The following is a 6,000-nucleotide window of genomic DNA, read 5'->3' as shown; positions in this document are numbered from 1 at the left end:
GGCCGCCTCTCCCCCCCCCCCCCACAGTCAGTGCTGGCCCACAGGCCGCCTCTCCCCCCACCCCCCACAGTCAGTGCTGGCCCACAGGCTGCCCCTGTGCTTCCCAAGGCATTCCAGAATGTCCTTGGCTTGTGGGTTTTGCTATATGCAGGGTTCTGGGGCTGTGACAGGTTTTAGAGTAACAGCCTGGCTGCCTTAGATTTGTGCTCCTGTTTATATAGGAGAGAGCACAGGGAGCAAGTTCTAAGACTCCACACGGGGTAATACAGGAAGAAACAGACCCTGGGCCTGGGATGTTGCCTCCTCTCAAAAAACAAAACAAACAAACAAAACACACACACACAGTATGATTTTTGGCAGACCTTGAATTCTCTAACTTTTAAAAATGTCTTCATTTATTTTTGGTAGGGTTTCATCTAACCCAGGCTGGCCTTGAAGTTGCTACATAGTCTCCTCCTGCCTCCCCTCTTGAGCTGTAGGATTAGACACGCACCACACACCCTCTGTAATCTTCTAGAAAGAAAAAAGTGATCAGACTATATCTGAAAAGCAATAACTAAAGCAAAACATCCAAGTCCCAGAAGAAAACATGTTCCCACTCCAGGAAAAATGGAAATGCCAGTGTGTAGGCTTTGATCTGAGTTTATCCACGGAGGGATTTATTTGAGAGCCAGGAGAGGTCACTGTGCTGAAGCTGGGGGTGATTCGCCTCCCACAGGTAACTGCACAGTCTGCAGACAGGGCAGAGTCCCCCGGCAGTTTAAAGACAGAAGACAGCGATGGAGAGGAAGACAGGACTTCAAATACCCCCCAACATCAGAGTCCAAGGGGGAGTAAACAGAAACCAGAAACTCAGCAAGTATATATAACAAACGCGAACGAAAAGAAAACACACCACCTCATGGGGGCTGTCTGGCCCAGTCCCTGGCTCCTTATTCAGGGTGCACCAGCCTCACTGTAATGACCAGTGACCCCCTGGGAGGGAAGGCCAGGTAGAGGGGGTTGCTCTGTGGGCTGGAGATGGTCCCAGCGCATAAGAATTCCTTGGTTGTGGAGGTGAGAAATGGGAGGCACAAGGCATTGCCCTTGTGCCCTGAGGTTTTATGTACAGGGTCTGTACTCCACATTTCTTTTCTCTTTTCGTGGAGTCAATGTGTGGCCCAGGCCTGAAAAGTCTAATTACAGATGGAAATGAGGGCAGGGCAAGAGCTACGGCAAACATGTAAAAATGAATTATTATTAGCCAGGCATGGTGGCATACGCCTTTAATCCCAGCACTCCAGAGACAGAAGCAGGAGCATGGTTTTGTGAGTTTGAGGCCAGCCTGACCTACAAATCAAGTTGTAGTATAGCTAGGGCTGTTACAAAGAGAAACTGTCTTGAAAAACAAAACAGCAAAAAGAATTATTATAGGATAATTGTATAAGGAGAAACCACCTTGGAGTTTATCCACTGGGGACAGATTTTAGAAGAGGAATATATGATATACTCCTCACCCTGAGATGTGGGAGACTGCACCTGGGCCCTTGCTCATGCTATGCAAGTGTTCTACCATGAAGCTACACTCCTAGTCCAAAATCTACATGGAATAGCCTAGTTCAGTCAGTGTACTGTGCCCAAGGTTCCTCTTACGGGGAAGAAAGGAGGTCATAGTTGGTACCTAACCTAGAAAGGGAAGGTTTTGTCCAAACAGTCATTAGATGCCAGAAAGGATTAAGTAGCAAGGGCTGCTATCTTCTTGCATTCCTGCCTGGATGAGGGAAAAGAATAAGTGTGTGCTCACCATAGTGGTGGAGCAAAAGAGCATTTCAAAACCCAAATCACAGAGCTGAGGCATTACCCTGGGCTCCCCTTTGGTTTGGGAGTTGGGGCTGGCCAGGACCATCCACGGAAAGGAATGTGTGTGGCCACCTGACTCGAGTCATTTCTGATCAGTAAGTACGTTGGAAATTTTCTGTCCTAAGGGCACATTCATGCAGAAATGAGCTGAGATGGTGTTTCTTTCTACGGGTGCAATTCTAGAAAAGAACCTGCTGGCAAAACAGTGGCGTTTATCCCAATGTGTGCAAAACATTGCACAGCGATTGAAGGCACCTTGGTTCTTCAGGGAGTTGCTGGACTTTATTTTGCAGATCATCTGGAGACTTGGAAATAGTTGAGGGCTGAGAATGAGAATCCAGAAGGAGAGAGAGGAGCACACACCCCGCCCTGTGAAATGCAAACACCTTGAAGCAGAGGACGGAGGCACAGGATGGATTTCACGAGGCCGAAACTTCTCGGAAAGATTTCTACTTAGTGACACCCAGGGGAACGAGTCTCAGCTCAAGCGAACACGGCAGAAGCTGCAGGGAAGGCTTAGGACAAGGGGCTGGCTGAGCTCATTCACATTTAGTCTCCTGATGTTTCCTGGAGGGAAAGTGAGGAAAGTCTCGAGAGGGGCGGGAGGAAATTAGTCACTAGCGTCCCTAGTGGGCACAGGTGCAGGTCCCCGCAGTATTCCTGGAAGGACAGTGACTCTGCCACCCTGCAGCCGAGGGTCTGGAAGGATCCACACCCTGTTGCCGGGGCTGTAGATCACGGTGCCACAAAATGAGGACCTTTCTGGTGCTGGAGCCCTGTCCAAGATGGACCACTTTTTAATTTACGCAACTCCACAGCCACAGACCGCTGGATCCTGGCAGAAGCAGTCCTGGACTGCCACCCCGGAGGGTCGCAGGAGAAGGGAAAATGTTTACAGGCGCGAGCTAGCAGGAGCCGAGGAGGGGAATGGTTATTTGTAAAAAGCTTTTATCTGAGGCCACCAGATCCCTTTTCAATTGTTCCAGCAGCGTCAAATGGTGGGTTTTGAACGACTGCCCAGCAAGCCTAGAATGGTATTTAGTCATTTCACAAAACAGCAGCCTTGGGTAAATGAGAAGCAATACCATTCAAGGAGACGGTGAGGTAAGAGGCCATCCCACCACACTCAAGTTTTTTTACTCTGAGTTTCGATAAACTTAGAGCTTTGAGTTGAATATACAAGTACTTATCTTCAGTTATTTTAAAAACAACCCAAATTTATTCATCAGCTGATACCATCTTTTGGAATGGGCCTAAGTTCATGTGGGGAATGGGGAGTGAGGGCAGTGTCACGCTCTAAGCGGGCTGATCTGGATGAGATCTTGGCTTCTGTAGTCATTAGCTATGCAGTGTTGACCTCTTTGGACCTGCGTTGTCACAGCCCTGAAACACAATTCACTGGCTGGATCTCTGCACGTTAACTGGTGTGGCAGAAGGACACGTGCTAGTTGGTGAGTGAATGAGAATCCGTCCAGAAGGAGAGAGGAGCCCACACCCCGCCCTGTGAAATACAAACACCTTGAAGCAGAGGACGGAGGCACAGGGTGGATTTCACGAGGCCGAAACTATTTAGTGACATCTTGAACGAGTCACAGCTCACGTGAACAGCAGAAGAAGAGCTGCAGGGAAGGAGTGTTATGCAGTCCGGAAGCAGACTGCCCTCAGCCACCACCTCTCCGTGACCACACGGGGAAGATGATCTCCCTGAAGGCTTCATGGTTCGCTAGGACACACCTGCTGTGGTGCTGGGACCAGCATTGCCAGGTACTGAGTACAGTATCCGGCATGTCAGAAGATCAGTACCACAGAGCCCTGCTCCATTTTAACTATATGTTTTAAGATTTGGTGTGTGTGTCCGTCCGTCCACAAAAGGGCAGCAGATCTTCTGGAGCTGGAGTTACAAGTGCCTGTGAGCTCTCCAGTGCAGGTGCTGCAAACCAGCACTGGGTCCTCCGCACTGTTGAGCCACCTCTCCAGCCCCTTCCTTAGGTTCAGGTCGGGGCTGTGCAGCCCAGGGTGAGCTAGAACTCCCTATGTCACCAAGGTGACCTTGAAATCCTGATCCTGCTGTTTCCACCTCCAAAGTGTTAGGATTAGCGGCTTGAGCCACCATTCTTGGACTGTTTCATCTTCAGCTAAAATCTGGTAGGATGCTTGCCAGGGAACACACAGAAGACAGGTCACAAGAAATTTGTTTAGGTATAGCGAAGGGCACATCCCTGGCAAACCTCAGTCTTGTATGACTGGGCTCCTCTTGACCTGCTTGGAGAACAAATGAAAACTGACCAAAAGTCTGAAAAAAATTATTCATTAGAGATAAGAGACTCATACACATTTGTTCTGGAGAAAAATGACTGATATGCTATATAGGATTCTTGACATGAAAAGAAATTTGTTAGGGCAGGGTTCAACTTTTGGTTTAAAAGGAATGAAGTTGTGATTTTCCCAAGGCCTAGCTGAGCCCTTCAAGACAAGAGCCACAACAACAGACCAAAATAGCACTGCTCTCAAAGGTTAAGTCTGTGGATTCCTTTGTTAAGTCACTCATCTGCTGTTATTCTTGGTTTTCTTCTCCAGGGATGAGGAAGATAAAACCCGTGGCTGAGGCTGAGACTTTCAACAGTTTCCACTCGGCAGCTACAAACACGCAGAGGAGCCTGAATCCCATTCGTCAGTTCAATGAGTCCATTTACGTGGCCTCTTGCCTTTCTCACCAGAGCCTAGATCATATTTGTTTAATTAAAAAAGGAACACCAAAGCACTTGGGATATAGCTCAATTAGCACTGTGCTTGCTTTGCAAGTGTGAGGTTCTGCGTTTAAGCCCCAGAACCTACAGACAAATACTTCCAGGTATAGCAGTATGTGTTTGTAATTCCAGGGCTGGGAGGTAGAGACAGGAGGATCCCTGGGGCTCCCTGGCCACGCAGTCCAGCTTACATGGCAAGCTGCCATCAGTGGAGACTCTATCTAAAAACCCAGCTCTGGGTAACTCGGGAGGGCGCTCCTGAGGTGGTGCTTTCATTTCCACGAGGATCAGCTCAGCCCCAAACATTAGCTCCCAAACCCCAGAGAACTGTCAACTATTAGTGCTGAAACCAAAGGAAATGGAAATTTTGCCTTCCACTTAGGGTTCCAACACAGAGGTGTTGAAGGGTATACAGATCAAATAAACCCATCCAAACGCCCGGAACAGGGTTTCGTGCCAAGAAGGTGGAATAAGGATAAGGAAGAGCATTGAGAGTTTGCAGGAGACTAGACCATAAGAGCATGGTGAGGACACATTGATATATGGGATGGAAAGGGAGCCCCAAGCTTTACTGCTTCTGCCTGGGGGTTCCAGGGAGAACGATTAGGAGTGTGGTCATTCTCTTTAGACAGGCAGCTGGGGCAGAAGCCAGTAGGGATTATTTCACCTCTGTAGGACAGACAGCAACGAGGCCCACATCCCTCAGCTCTGAGTGGCCTACAAAGCATAGAGTAAAACTCTTCCTTCTTAACCCAAGGGGACCAGGATCCAGAAAGGGTTCTAATATCCCATGTCTCAAGGAAGACCTGTTGTCCATCTCTGTGTCTTTCCAGGAGGAAGAGCCCAACCACAGTCAAGAGCTGAATTGTAGGGGCTGGAGAGATGGCTCAGCAGTTAAGAGCACTGACTGACTGCCCTTCCAGAGGTCCTGAGTTCAATTCCCAGCAACCATATGGTGGCTCATGACCATCTGTAAAGGAATCTGATTTCCTCTTCTGGTGTGTGTGAAAACAGAACATTCATATACATTAAAAAAAAAAAAAAAAGCTGAATTGTGTTCCCCCAAAGGTATGTGGGAACCCCGGCCCTGGGTACCTGCGACAGTGTTTGGATCAGGGTCATTGGCAGAGCAGCCAAGTTAAGACGATGTCTAAGGGCTTGGTGGTGGTGGCGCACACCTTTAATTTCAGCAACTAGGGAGGCAGGCAGATCTGAGTTCAAGGTTAGCCCGCTCTACAGAGCGAGTTTTAGGACAGCCAGGCCTATGCAGAGAGACCCTGTCTCACTAAACAAAACTCTTTTTAGTCTGGGCCTGAATCTAAGGTGCTTGGGGTCCTTAGAAGAGAGCAAAGTGTACAGTGTGGTGGTGGATAAGTAAGCCTAGCGCTTGGGAGGGTGAGGCAGGAGGATTATG

General features: G+C 48.7%; 1 protein-coding gene across 1 annotated transcript in view; it reads right to left on the bottom strand.

Moving 5' to 3' along the window:
- The window catches only part of Mthfd1l (methylenetetrahydrofolate dehydrogenase (NADP+ dependent) 1 like), a 170,168-nt gene that overhangs the window by 1,267 nt on the left and 162,901 nt on the right, over positions 1-6,000 (bottom strand). The window lies entirely within an intron of this gene.

Source organism: Psammomys obesus, unplaced genomic scaffold (genome assembly GCF_907164565.1).
Source record: "Psammomys obesus unplaced genomic scaffold, mPsaObe1.curated_primary_1811, whole genome shotgun sequence".
NCBI classification, from domain to species: domain Eukaryota; kingdom Metazoa; phylum Chordata; class Mammalia; order Rodentia; family Muridae; genus Psammomys; species Psammomys obesus.
Note: the sequence above shows the minus strand (reverse complement) of the source record. Positions and strands in the feature narration are given on the sequence as shown.